Source organism: Canis lupus, chromosome 13 (genome assembly GCF_003254725.2).
Source record: "Canis lupus dingo isolate Sandy chromosome 13, ASM325472v2, whole genome shotgun sequence".
In the NCBI taxonomy this organism is placed as follows: Eukaryota; Metazoa; Chordata; class Mammalia; order Carnivora; family Canidae; genus Canis; species Canis lupus.
In genome coordinates this window covers 29,204,109-29,219,145 of record NC_064255.1, presented here as the reverse complement: position 1 = coordinate 29,219,145, position 15,037 = coordinate 29,204,109, and the positions used below count along the sequence as shown (strand labels likewise).

The 15,037-nt window shown below is 44.3% G+C and overlaps 1 protein-coding gene and 1 long non-coding RNA gene across 2 annotated transcripts in view; one reads left to right on the top strand and one right to left on the bottom strand.

The window, feature by feature from the left end:
* The window catches only part of KCNQ3 (potassium voltage-gated channel subfamily Q member 3), a 297,718-nt gene that overhangs the window by 86,196 nt on the left and 196,485 nt on the right, over positions 1–15,037 (top strand). The gene's annotated exons all lie outside the window — the stretch shown is intronic.
* LOC125752335 (uncharacterized) lies at positions 1,329–5,678 on the bottom strand. Its single transcript, XR_007401586.1, has 3 exons — positions 5,395–5,678; positions 4,565–4,740; positions 1,329–2,250 (listed from the first exon to the last, which is right to left on the bottom strand). It is a non-coding gene; the product is annotated as an uncharacterized LOC125752335 (long non-coding RNA).

Sequence of the window (15,037 nt, the reverse complement as noted above, 5' to 3'; positions counted from 1 at the left end):
AAAACCAAAAGCCTTGGGACCAACCTCTCTGGCATCTGGACAGTCACATCTATAAAAGTAATGGTCTTTTTTTTCTAGATCACGTGACTCAAGGCTACAGCAGTTAGGCTTCAGTGTCTGAAATTCTTCCATTCCTTTCTCCCTGCCCACTCCCATCAAGTTAACGAGACCAGGTGACAACAGTGTGAGGAGTGTATGGAAGGCCATAGGTAAAGGCGCAGTTGTGAATTACCAGCATTGTACTTGGAACAGGAAGATTATATTCATAAAAAGTAAACTGCTGCTGATTGTTAGACTGTCAATTTGGCTACAGCTTTTTGGGAAGAGAAATCAGGAATGTTAAATGTACACATCAACTTAAGACATTCTGATCTCAGAAATATAATAATGTGAGGAAAAAGAAGCGTCTCTCCTAGAACTGAAGAATAAGGATAATCAGTGTGGGAATGGGAATTTGGACAGATGGGGTTACGTAGAGAGAGAATAAATTTGGCATGCTAGGCAAAATCAGTGAGATAAAAGACACTGAGACACGAATGTTATGTGAGGATCTCACACAAGATGGGCCCTGGGCTCTGTACTGAATCACACACCCTTGCCCTCAAGGAGCTCATAGTCCGTAAATGATACTGCTTCCTAACCTGGAAAAGCTGTTCCAGCCAGGTGAGTTTTAGGATGAGGGGTGCAGAGAGTGCTAAGTGAGCTCAGGTGAGCACTTACCTGGGCTGGGGGTGGGAAAGCTCGGAGAGGATTCCTAAAGGAAGTAATATCTATGCTTTGTCTCCTGGGTCAAGCGGTGGGCCGGGGGGAGACGCTGGGCCAGTATTGCAGAGAGAAGAGCAAACCCAGGCAAAGGCACATGGAGGGGCGATGTGGCTGCTAGTTCTTTTCAGGGAGGGCCAGGGAGGGGGAGGCAGTGACCCAGCCTGTGAGAGGTCACAGGGTGGTGGACAGGTGGGCTTTGGCCTCATTTACTCAGAAAGCAGTGAGAACCAGCAGATGTTAGCCCCTCAGAGAACAGGTCTCCAGGGAACCCAATCACCCTAATGGCTAATATGCAAGCAGCTATTCTCAGAGTGTGGTCTGAGGACCATGGGAGCTCCGGAGACCCTTCCAGGGAGTCTGAGAGGTCAAAACCGTTTTCTTCCTGATATTCAGAAGCTGTTTGCCTTTTCCGGTCTCATTGTCTCATGAGCATATGTTTCTCAGCGGCTCCATCAAGACCCACTGAAGGCAAAAGCAGGAATGAGAGCCCGGCCTCTTCTGTTAAGACAGATGTTAAGAGAGTGAGCAAAAAGTCCAAACCGTGCGGTGCTCAGTAGCGATTGCTTTGCGAAATGTGGCAAGTTCTCATAAAAGATATTTATGCTGCGATAATAAGTTTATTATTTTTAAACATATGTTAAGATATCTCAGCTTTAATTTAGGATAGGGTAAATATTGATGGGTAGGATCCAGGCAACAAAAGGCGACTCTGTAACGTTTAAGAATGTCGAACTTTGAGAACCACTCCGGCTTAGCTTTCTGGGAGAGCCTGTGCCAGGAAGGGTGCCAGCAGGGGGCAGTATTGAATCCAGGCTCTTTTGGCCCAAGGGTAGGAAGAAAATGGGGCAGGAGGGAGTCGAGGCAGGTAGTGAGATAACTGACAGCCCAGGACAGACCTGCCTCCACCACTGTCCCTTCTAGATGTTAACAGGTATCACTTCCCAAAGTCCCTGGTGCTGGATCTGACATTCGTGTCTTTCATCTCACCGATCTTGGCAACATCACTGTGAGAAAGGTGCTAGCAGCGTTTGGATTTTAGAAATGAGGACACTGAGGCTCAGAGAAGGAAAGTGACCTCCTCAGGGATGCAGAGCAAGGCAGGGCAGAGCCAGGCATTCAAGCCCAGGTCTCTGTGACTCCAGGGTTTGTGCCAGGGTCTCCTGTGACCTGTCACCTTCAGTGTCGGGAGGGTGTTGGAGGCCCCTGGCTGCTCTGCGGGGTGGTCTCAGATGGTGTCTGGAGAACACTCTGACCGTGGTTGGTGGCAGACTCTGAACATTGGGTCTGGCAGAGTGGATCTTAGCCTGAGGAGGGTTTTAGCCACTTGCAGGGGCTTCTGGGAGGAAATGTGCAGCCAGTGATGAGCTCATCCTTGGGCAGGACCAGTTGGCAGCTTGGGAGCGGCAGGGGACTCAGCTTCAAGGCAGGCTGTCTGCTTTCAGCATGTAGCCGAGCTCACTGGGTGTCTGTGATGTCAGGTAAGAGCTTGGTCCATTGGGGGAGCACCCAAGAGGAGAGACAAAAAGAAGAACGAATATTCGTTAGCCTGGCAGAGTGTGGTCAGCAAGCAGAGGTCGAAACTGCACTGGGCCCGTGGGGGCCGTCAACCCAGAGGCTTGACCTGCCACTTGTTAGCTGTGTTACCTCAGACGTGTGACTTAACCCTTCTGTGCCTCAGTTTCCTGGAAGTCAAATGGAGATGGTACGCAAGTGCCCACGTTGTAGTTGTAGGGTTGGCGTGAGAATCAGGTGAGTCTGTACACATCTTGGCCTAGGTCTTGGCCTCCAGATAGAAAGCGCTTGACAGATGTCACTCCTAACATGGGATTATACCTACCACTCAACATATTAAGATTCAAATGTCTTATCAGAGCGTGTCAGCTGCTTAAGGCAGGTCTCACCATGCCATTTGCACTGAGCCCTGCATGTTAGGTGTTTTAATATTGCCCCAGTGCTTTTGGTAAGTCAACAGGGGCTCAGAGAGGTTAAGTGACTTGTTCCAGGGGTGAGTCCAGGACTGTCTCTCCCCTATGAATTCATTCAGCCACTGTTGGTGGCTGACTTTTCAGTGTCTACTTCCGATGCCGGACGCCTGGATGCTGGCACGGCCTTGAACTCATATTCTTCTTCCAGGACAAGGAGCTTCTTTGATGGAAGAGGCCTGGGTGGGAGTTGGGGGACTTTCTGGTGAGAAGGTGGGAATTTGCTGAGCTCATCCTTGGGGACAAGGTGTCACGTTAAAGACAGACCCAGGACCCCAACTGGAGACCATGACCATGGCAATTCTGGGAGATTCTACAGCCCTGATCATTCTCTTGTGCTTTCTCTCTGTTGCGTCCTCCTCACCCTGCTCTTGAATAACCACAGTTAATTTCACGGAGTCCTTCCTTCCTGAAGCAGGGCTCTGTAGTCAGCCTGCATTTCTGCCTAGAATAGTCACAAGGAACCCATGCCCCATGCTGTCATCCTAAGGAGAGTGATCTGTGCTCCCCTGAGCCCACCCTGCCAGGCCCTGTTCTAAGTGCTTCTATGTCTTCACTCACTCCAATGTCAGAAGAGCCTTGAGGGGTAGTGGGAACTGTCAGGGTGCCCATTGTGCAGATGAGGAGCTGCAGGCTTGGAGACACACAGGAGAATGCCCAAGAACACTTAGCTAGAGAGTGGCGGCAGCAGAACCGTGTCAGAGACACAGTCTGTTTGCAGAGCCCACCGTTAAGCACCAGTCTTGGACAGAAAAGCCTGATTGACTTCCGTTGGTGGGGTACGGTTCTGCAGGTGGGACAGAGCAGATGGAATGGGGTGCTGGGAGCCCAGGCCAAGCCGCTGAAAGGCTAGAGACGTGCCCATTGCTGGAGCTGGGGCTGCAAGATGAAGTGAGGGCTCACAGCATGGGGATGGGGTGGGGGCCGCACACCGTGGGGGCCGCTGGGTGGGGCTGGGGCAGGAGCTGGCAGGCCTGGGATTTTCTTCACTTCAGAGCTTGACCTTGGCTTTGTGCCTACTGTGTGCAGAACAATGACGTCTTGGATGGTGACAAGCCCCCCTGGAATAGCTCTCAGCCTGGATCGCAGGCCTGCACAGAAGGCGCGTGTTCACCAAAGGGCAGTGGCATAATGTGTTTGCCGTGTGCAGAGGGGAGATTGAAGGAACACAAGGGCCTTCTCTGCTGATATTTACTCTGGAATTACTAGCTGTTGACTTTGGAGCCCAGGCTTGAGAGGATCCAGCTGTGCTTCTCAAGTCTTAAAGGAATAGGATTTTATTTTTTTTTTTATGGTCAGGGAGTAGGGTGCAGCATTGGGTTTTGCCTGCTTTTGCGCTGGCTCCTCCTGAGGACAAGGGCCACCTTCCATGCCTCTGGAAAATACTTCCTCCTGCCTTAAACAGGGCATGCCCTCAGAGAGGGTTTAATCTTAACAAACCCCATTCTTCTGTGGGGACCAGTGTGTTGAAGATAGCCATAAATACACCCCCACCAGCTATTTCCTTCTGGAGAAGGAAATACCGAGATATCCCCGATATCTCGGCTCAGGCATGTCCTCTTCCAGGAAGTCTTCTCTGATTGCCTAGGCTAGTTTGAGTCTTCCCTCCTACATCTTGTTGCACCCTGCATGCCCGAGTTCTCGCCCTCACCAGACTTTATTGAAGTCTTTGATTTCCATGTCTGCCTCCTGCAGCCTCCTCAAACCCTAGACTTAGCCCTCAATAAATATCTGTGGCCTAAATTCCACAACCGTAGAAGGTAGGCTATTAGTCCCATTTAGAGCAATGATACAGTTTCTGAGAATAAGTCACTTACCCAAATTATTAAGTGTCTGCTTGGGGACTCAGAATCATTTCCAGTAGATCACATTGCAATTCCACGCGGTGGCTTAAAGACTCTAGAGGAACAAGTGAGTCCGGGGAAGTGACAGGAGCCAGTGAAACAGCCAACGAGCAAGCCTGCGTGAGGTGCCTATGAAGTGTCCTCTTCAGCTGAGGGAGACAAGAAAGCTCAGTTCCTGCCCTCAAGGAGAGTCAGACTGAAGATAAGGCATAGCTGTGAGATGACTGTGGGCACCGTGCTGGGCAGTGGGTAGGGATTAGGTGTGAGGGGCATGGAAACCACCCTGCACAGCTCCAGGCACAGTGTTAAGTGTTCCAGAAACGCTGTCTCCTGTTACCAATGCGATTGTGATTTCCAGTGGTACCAGGAAGAAGGGCATTCCCGGCAGTGGGCTCTGCTCCTCTGTGCCCAGGCTTGGAAGGGGTGGTTCCTAACCTCGCCAACTGTGTAACTGGATCCCCTTTTGCCCTGCCACTGAATTCGGCCAAGCACCCTTGTACTCCTCTTCCTATTGATTGGGGCCGTTTGAGGCCAAAGAGAAAGCACAGGGCTCTAATGGCAGGGAGAGCTTGCCAGAAGGAGCAGGCCAGCCCTTTGCCAACAGCTGCCCCTCCCAGCCACTGCCCTGACGGAGCCACTGGGGACTCACTGCTCCAGGTAGGCATCCGGAGGGCATTGCAGGACACCCTTAATGGTTCCTGTTTCTTCTTTGGGGTCAGGTTTCTGCAAAACTCACTCATTCACCCATTCATCCATTCATTCAGGCATGCACACATGCTATGAGTTATTTATTAAGTGCTTACTGTGTGTAGCTCATCGTTCCTGCCCTTCTGCAGCTTGGTACCCTTGGAGGTCCAAAGTGCTGGAGAACATGACTAGGTGAAGGGTGCCCACATGGAGTGCTGAGTCAGGAGGACAGAGTCAGCCAGGGGTCAGAAGAGACTATTGAAGGACAAATGGGATTCAAGGAAGGGGAAACGAGGAGGGGGTATAATGAGCATGGTCAGCAGAAGAAACAGAGCAGCTTGGGGAAGGCCTGCACATTTAAAGAGCTGTGCTGGATGTGGGAGGTAATAATAATGGTGCGTGCAACTGTAGACTTTGACTGAGAGCCTGGTCACATGTCCGACCTTCCTAAACACTGTGCACATGTTATCAAAAGCAGCTTCAACCACCACATGTGGATACACTTACAAGAACTTAATTGTAGGGTTGAAATGTCTGGGTTTAAGTCCTAGCTCCACCCCCATTCGCTGTGTGATCACAGACAAGTTACTGAGCCTTGCTGAGCCACAGTTCCTTGTCTTTGAAAACTGGCCATTCAATCATGTATCTATGTCAGTATGGACCCCTGAATATATATTTTATACTTTGGGTTAATGTTTAATTCTACATTATGTTATTTTGTTGCTCAGAAGGCTCTAGCTTTGGTCATTGAGAGCTTCCAGTTGGCTCCTGTGTCCCTTTGGCATGCTGCCATTGATTGTGTGTGTGTGTGTGTGTGTGTGTACATGCACACATCTTTACTTTGTTTTGTGGTGTGGTCCTCCAGGCTCATCTTATAGTCCCTGTCCCAGCCTTGGAATAAGCCATTTTTCTACAGATCTCTGGTTCCCTTTGCTGGACAATGGTATTAGATATAAAAATCTGGCTGGTGGTAGGCTCATTGTTACTGGGGTATTATTGCTTCTAGACAAATCTCCAGAGCAGAAGAATTCAAAATAATTTACCTAGAGAATCCTCTTCAAGGAAGTAGAGCTTTACTCCTCAACCCCTCCTTTTTTTTTTTTTAAGATTTTATTTATTTATTCATGAGAGACACAGAGAAAGAGGCAGTGGCACAGGCAGAGGGAGAAGCAGGCTGGCCATGGGGAGCCCGATGTGGGACTCAATCCCAGGACCCTGGGATCATGATCTGAGCCGAAGACAGACACTCAACCATTGAGCCACCCAGGTACCCCTACTCCCTACCCCTTTAGTGTGGGCTGCACACAGTGACTTCTTTCCAATGAGCCCAGTATGTAAAGAGGGAAAGCTAGGCAAAACCTGACACTGACAACCTCAGCCAGGTGGTCAGGGCCAACATGGAATATTGACAGTGTATACCCTTGATACAATGTGATGAGAATGGCACTTTATCTCCCCCCAAACCCATAGCTTCAGTCTACTCATGAGAAGAACATCTTATAAGCCCAAGTTGGGAGACACTCAACAAAATATCAGTTCCCCTTCAAAACTGTCAAGGTCATCAAAAACAAGCAAGGTCAGAGAAACTATCACAGTCTAGAGAAAGCCTAAGGAACATAACTAAATGTGATGTGGTATTCTGAGTGGGATCCTGTAACAGAAAAAAGGATAGTAGTCAAAACAAAGGTGAAATCTGGATAAAATAGGACTTTAATTAATACATCAGTATGAGTTCATTACTTGTGATAGAAGTACTGTGGTGACATAGGTTGTCAACAATAGGGAGATTGGTTATAGGTATGTAGGCTCTCAACTCTTCAAGCTTTCTGTAAATCTAAAACTATTCTGAACTGTAAAATGTAGGTAGGGGTACCCAGGTGGCTCATTTGGTTAAGCATCCTACTCTTGATTCCAGCTCAGGTCATGATTTCAGATCAATCCCCATGTCAGGCTCCATGTTCAGTGGGGAGTCTGCTTGAGGTTCTCTCTCTCCCTCTCCCTCTTTCTCTCTCTCATAAAGAAAATCTTTAAAAAATAAAATATATTTTAAAATGCTGATATTACCAATTAAGGTTCTTGTGAAAAAGAAATGAGACATTATAAACTCAACACAGAGTAAGTCCCCTATCCATGTTGATTCTTACATTATTGTTACTCAGTCCTCACCAATCACCGATGAAGGGGCTAATGCCCCATGATGACCCTTTGAAGGAGGTGCTGTTGCCACCTCCTTTAGCAGGATAGTGTGTTCCTTAGGCAAACTCAAGCTTCATGTAGTTCAATTTCAGAATGTTTCAGGGTGTACCCACTGTGTACCCTAGCAGTTTGCTCTATTCCTCTGGAAGCACATTCTGATTCTCAACTATGGCTTGGAGGGGGAATGCTGCTGGGAGCCATGTCGTTCCGATGGGACACAGTGACACAGTGAGTACGTTTCATTCTGACAAGTCATCTGGGGAAGAGGTATTAGCAGAAGATACAAGATGACCCCACAGCACGAGGTCTACCAGAAAGTGTTGTGGAACTCAGACTGCCACTGCCTCCAACTAATCCCACTGATGCTTCTTGTATGTTTGGTTTTATCTTTGAGTTTTGGCTGTCAGGCACTAGAGGTTTAAGAAAAATGTGTGGGGGAAATTGTTTTTGAATTGAAAAACAAATTCCAGCCAGTAGCTTAATTTGTCATCCAAAATTAGGACTAAGCCACCCTTATGCTTTTCTCCTTGGTTTTGAGGTCTTGAGTGCAGGGACTGTATCTGATTTTTCCAGGTCTTGCCAACACACTTAATAAATGTTGTGTAAACGAATGACTGAATAAATGTGAAGATGACTTAATTTATTAGTCCAGCTCTTTATACAACAATATGCTGCTGGACTTTAAGAACTTATTCTCTGGGGTAAGCAGAGGGTCTCATAAAATCTTGCTGAAGGAGGGAAAAAGTATGCTAATACAGGAAATAATTGTGGATGAGTCTGCAGGAGAGAACAATGATATGCACTTACCTCTGAATATAGCATTAAGGATTGACTGGAAGGATAAGGCTGCAGACTTGGTGTGCAGTGGCCTTGGGCTCAGAGTTCTCTGCACAATGATGTGTAATGTTGGTTTTTTATGTATGTGTCTTCAATGCAGTGCTTCCCTTTTTTATCCTTACAATATCCCCTGGACTAATTCATAGTTATCCTTTAGGATGAGCAGCTCAGGAAAAAAAAAAAAGAAGGAAAAATTCCAAATTCTTTTTATAAAGCAGTCATAACAACGATGCCAAAACATTATGAAGGCTGCTCAGAAACAGAAAACTGTAGTCCAATCCCACTATGAATATCAAGCAAATACCTTAAATAAAATATCAGCAGAGGTCAGCAGTACATTAAGAGATCCCATGATCAAGTGGAATTTGTTCTGGGATGGAACATTAGGAAATCAATAACAGTTTTCATTGTAGAAAATTGAAGTGAGGAAAATGGGCACAGGATCATCTTGATAGATGATGAAAATGCACTTGGCAAAATTCAATGTACATTTCTTGAAAATTTTCTTAGTAGAATTAGAATCAATGTACGTTTTTTTACCTGATTGAAAAAAAGGCCTATCTTAATACAAAAGCTAGCATTATATCTACTGAGAAGACACTGGAACATTCCGAGTAAAGAAGGGTGAGAGACAAGAGCATCCATTGTTAATACTGCTTTTTAACATTGAGTTAGAGATACTAGCCAATGTGATTATATAAGAAAAAGGAATTGGAAGTATGAAAATTAGAAAAAAGGTAAAATTGCAATTTTCAGATGATATGATTAATTCCTGAAAACAGGAAAGAATCAGATTCAGTAAGGTGGGAGTACAAAAATTAATACACAGAAATCAATATGGAAATTATAATGATACCACAAACTTATATATGATAGTAACAAAAAAAAAGAAAGTGTCTAAGGATAAACTTAAGAATTGTGCAACGAATAAAAATTAAAAAAAAATTAAAAAAAAAAAAGAATTGTGCAACGGTTAAATGAAAAGTGCTTTAAATTCCCCCAAGGTCATCAACAAAAGCCCTAAACAAATGGAGCATTTGGCAGGCTTTTGAATTAAAAAGTGTTTACATAAAGATCTCAATTCTGCCTATATGCATCTATAAAATTAACCTAATCTCATTATAAATATGCTGATACTTATTTAACTAATGTATTCATACATTAAATGTTTATTTTGTTCTAGATTCTGTTTACACCCCTTACTAGCATTTATATATTTAATAACAAACCATTAAGTATACAACATTAATATCATCATGTCTATTCTACAGCTGAGAGAACTGTCACATAGAGTTTGTGAAACTTGCTTAAGATTACACTCAGCTACAAAATGGCAGAGCCAGCCTAAAAACCCAGGGAGTTTACCCCTGACTCTCGTCCCCATTTCATCCATGGTGCTACATTGCAAAATAACAGGAAACTGAAACTGTAATGGGGAAAACATGCATAATCACCCATCTTACTGTCTTTTCTTAATGGCAAAATATAGGAAAAATGCCTGCCTCATAATATTGTTGTAAGAATTAAATGATTTTACACGTGACAAATGTGCACAATAAATGTTAGTCCATTTCACCTAGGAGAAAGCCCAGCAGAAAATCAGCTTAGCGTTTATTCACTAATGTACTCATTGCAGTCTTTATGCTCAGCTCTGATATAAAAAAGGACAAATATTAAGTGAATGAGTAGAGAAAATAAACAAATAATAAAAATTAAAAACAGAACAGAATCAAATAGCAGGACTGATAGAGGAGCCTTTATCACCTTCTCATTGATATTCCATCACCATATTGATATGGACATTGTCATTGTATTGATACTGCTTATCAAGGTGGAGAATGGGAGATAACTATTTCTTAGCTATGTTATTTTGACCAAGTTAAACTCCAAACTTTAGTTTCTTTACAAAGCAAGGCAAAAAAAAAAAAATGACAGCATATACTTTATGGTAGAATAATTTCTACCAAAAAGTGCATAGACAATTTATCAGTGTTCACTATTATATGATTATTAATATTTGGAGTAGTTGTGTAGTAGTATCTTCATGAGCTCATGCAGACCTCGATATGCCATTCATTCATCCATCCATCCATCCGTCTATCCATCCATCCATCCATCCATCCATTTATTGAACCTGTTTATTAAATATGTATTAAGTACCTACTGTGTACCAGGCCTATACAGGGCTCTGCACACAATAATAAGTCAAACACATGTATCTTCCCTTCTGGAATCTGCAGGCAAGAACAGCAATGGTCCTCCAGCCTAGGCTCTCACCACTTTACTTCCCAAGCCCTCTCAGGGTAATCAACAAGGCGGGCTCCCTCAATGATAGAGAAGTTTTTCATGATGAAAAGATACATTCAATGAGGAAGCCTTAGGGAATCCATTGTAGCTACATAATGTGAAATCATCAACCCAGAGCTATCTGTTATATAGGTGTGTTGCCAACACTTAGATACCTGTATTGGGGTGTTTTTTTTTTTTCTTCTTCCTACAGTAATTTCCTCCTTAAATGTTTTCAAATTGCATCTGCTCCAGTATTGCCTCGTGCAATGTTAACCACATCCTGTGTCTAATCTGTATTCCACCTGCCCTGAAATGTTTTAATTCAATTTTTGCATTATGTCCGATGTGATGAATTAGAGCCAGAGAATCATTGACTAAGTGTCAGGAAAGATGGATTGAGGAGTTGAAACTAATGGCATTTGGGGACAATATTTTTCCGCAAATATCAGAGTCACAAATGAAGAAGTGAATTATGTTACAGCCAAGAGCACTGCACAAACTTCAGTGAGACACACGGACTTTTTACAAAAGAGAGTGAATTGCATCTGAGTTTAGATTCTTTGAAAGACTCCAGTTTTAAATATAAGGTCAGCTAGGGATAAAGAGTGAAATCACTGGTCCCTGGCACTCGGAAAGTACAAAGGGTAGAAGAAAGGAAGACCAGCAGAAGAAGCAGGAGTCAGGATGATGTGAAGGTTAAAATGGGTCAGGCATGGAGCTTGGTTTGGAAAGAACACAGTGAATGAAGTTCACTCTGCAGCCGCACACTGGGGGTGCTGCTGTTGGCCCTGGGCTAGGTTTGCAGGCTAAAAGAAGCCAGCCAGGGTAGGTAGTGGCAGTTGCCACTATCAGAAGGTCTCCCTGGGTCAACACCTTTTGAGATGTAGATTTTAGGAACACGTTGATGAACCCTCCTGACATATTTGTTGCATTACAAATGCTCTTGGGTCTTTTTTATATGAATGTTTATCTGTATCAGAATCACATCCTACACACACACACACACACACACACGCATACACACACATGCCATGGCCTGGTAACATTTTCCAGAGTGTGCTCCAAAGGACACCAATCAATTCTTTTAGTTTTTCTTTGTGCAAGTTTTCATCATAGAGCTCAAAACCCTACTCATTTCATTTACATAAAAGAGTAGTGTTTTACAACATCATTCATATTTGCTGACATCATTCTGTTTGTGTAATTTTAATTGTTGTGTAATATGCTCTCCCTGTATTTAGTTTAAGGGACTTACTATTTTCCACTATTACCTTGTTATAAATAAGACTCAAAGACTTTCCTGGGCCTCTATCTCTGGCTTGGTTTTAGATACAATCAGTTATGGAAAATAAAGGCTCAAGAGCAAACTAATCTGGGAGACGCTCCTCCAACAAGTGGAGAGTCATACTACAGGTTAGTTTATTAAAGGCTCTGAGAAGTCCAGAAACTTCGAGCCTCTCCCAAAGTCGTTTGCCACCTGACACTCACTTGTGTCTGAAGGTTTTATCTACAAATATCCTTCACAGTTAATGTTGCACTTAGTACTCTTGGAGACATCTGAATCAACACATCTTGTTAACTCTCCTGCCAGTGGCCAGGTTTTGCTGAATGGAGAGCTTGCTTCTGGATCTGGTTTCTTACCCTGTGCTTGGCCCTTACCTGACTTCTTCATCGTACTCAGTGAGAGTCTGTTAGATGCCAGGCGTTCCTCTGCGATGTTGCCTTTACTCATGTGTTCACTGCTTCCCCTTCACGCTTCAAATCTTTGCCTGATGGGATTCCCTACCTCTTGCCTCCCCTAGCTCTCCCCTCTGAAACCCAGACCGACTCTGTGTCCCCCAGCCATGCTTACAAACTCCTCATTACAAGTCCCATTAACATGGTTATAAACCCTCACCTCCCCTTGTCACGTCCCAACTCATTATGTCTACCCTCCTGCCAGCCATGAATCTGCAGACCACAGGCCCTTCAGGCCAGCTTGCCTTTGCACTTGCTGAGCATCTTTTTGTCATGCTCTCCCCTCTTTGCCTGACTGATCCTGCAGCCCCTTCTTGTGCTCCCACATGTCCTACTTCCAGGCATCAGGGGACCTCAGTGATGCGCTGTCCAGCAGTGCCTTTGAGACTTGCTCAGAAGTGAGCATGGTCTGCCCCTGGGGGAGTATTTGCCTCCGTGTGTCATCCTCTCCTTTGTCTGTCTCCCTGCACTGACCGCTGACCGAGACTTCTCAAGGGCACAGCTCTGGCTTGTTCCTTTCTGTTTCCACAGGAGCTGCTGGGTGCTCAGTAGATGTTTGCAAATGACTTGGCAAAGTGGAATTTCGCCAGGTTTAAAGCGTGGTTTGAATTTGGATAAGTGGTAAGGATTAAAGGGTTTCTATGGTACGAATGCAGCATTCTTAGAAAATGACAGAGCCTGTGTTTGGAACCTTCTGGTAGACCTAATCTAAGACGTAGGAGGATTTTGCTGTATGGTTTGCAGGTACATTTTGAGCATTTTTGAAATTACACTTATTTTTCCAGTATGAAATTAGTAGTGGTGTCTTTTGAAATATTGGAAAATATATAATCATAAAAAGATTGATAAAGAAAAATCACCCACGCCATACACGGAAAAGGAAAACACTAACACTTTTTAGAGGGTTTCTCTTGGATTTTCCTTGTTCAGGTTTTCATCATACGATTCAAAATCCTATTCATTTCATTTACAAAAAACAAGTGTTTTTACAATATTATTACTTCATATTTGCTGACATCATTTTGTTCATGTGATTTTAATTGCTGTATAGTATTCCTCTCCTTGGATTCAATTCATGAGGCTTACTATTTACACTATTAATGCTGTTATAAATAAGACTCCTAGACTTTCCTGGGCCTATATGTCTGGCTTGGTTTTAGACACGTAAGTGAGTGGTTTGCAGGTCTAAGTAGACCTTTCCTGGATTAATTTTAAAAATATAGTGGATCCCTGGGTGGCGCAGCGGTTTGGCGCCTGCCTTTGGCCCAGGGCACGATCCTGGAGACCCGGGATCGAATCCCACATCAGGCTCCCGGTGCATGGAGCCTGCTTCTCCCTCTGCCTATGTCTCTGCTTCTCTCTCTCTCTCTCTCTCTCTCTCTCTCTCTGTGACTATCATAAATAAATAAAAAATTAAAAAAAATATATAGTTATTAGTGTACTCTCTGCTAATCAATAATTGAGAATTATGTTTTAGTGCCTTTTTGACTTTTCTAATTTTATGGGTAGAAAAGGAAGCTTACTTTATTTTCATTTCTTTGATTATTATTAACGTTGACTACTCTGGATATTTTGTCATTTCTTCAGGTCTCTTTATTTATTGATGTATTAAGGACACTTCCCACAAATAGAAATTTTGCAGGCTGATAAGCAGAGTTGCTATTGGAAACAATTAAAACAACCGTGATTAGGATGTCAGCACACAGAGGAATTCAGAGAATAAAAAATACTTATTTTTTAAATAGATCAATACATAAAAACCACACTGGAAATAAAAGACCTTGGCCTGGGAGCTACCAGGCATGGACATTGGTGGGGAGTTGTGGCTAAGGGAATCTGGGAGTGAGGGGCTGGGGAGGTTAATCTGGCACAAAGTGAAGCCAAGAGTTCTGCTTTGGGCGAGGTATTCCTGGTGCAATTCCTTTTATGACCAAAGTGCTTGTCTTCAGAGTGACCACTCAAGAGGGGTTGGGGCCTGGGATTTAGAGAGCTGCATCCTGGCTTCTAAGCTCCGTGTCAGAGTGCAGTGAGATCATTGCTCTGTACCTCACCCTCTCCATCTGTAAAATGGGCTGATTCAGCTGGTGGCAAGGATTAAAGAATAAAGCACCCAGAACACAGTATAGGCGACCTCTAAACACAAACCTAATGCTGGCTGTTGCCTGACTTGGTTTCAGAACAGACTGGTTCTCCTCCTTGCTGAGCAATCTGTTGGTTAAGAGACCCCCATGACCCCCAGTTCCTCTGATGGTCCTGGAATAGTAATAATGCCTTGTATGTTTAGAGGGCTTTACGGGTTGCAAAACATTTTCATTTCTGTGGTTTTCCTCGGTCTCCACACTAACTTGTGAGAAGGGTGCCGTCATCCTCTCCTTTAGGTCTTATTCCTGTGAAGGGCACCATCGCTCTGGTCTGCCTTTCATCTTGGCTGGTGCTCCCAGCACCCATATTCAACACTGCTTTCTGTGGCACCTTCTCCAGCCCCCCCCCCCCCCAAGTGCCTTATGTCCCTTCATGGTCTTTGTATCCTTTTGATACCAGTATCATGGTTTCCTTTTTTTTTTTTTCTATTTTTTCTCTAGCACTGTGGTCAGTATACAATTGTCAATAGAATTTATGCAAAACCAAGGTACCCAGCTGAAGGAAGACTGGGTGGGCTAGCATGTGTGAAAGGGCACTGGAGGTGTTCAGTAAATGTTG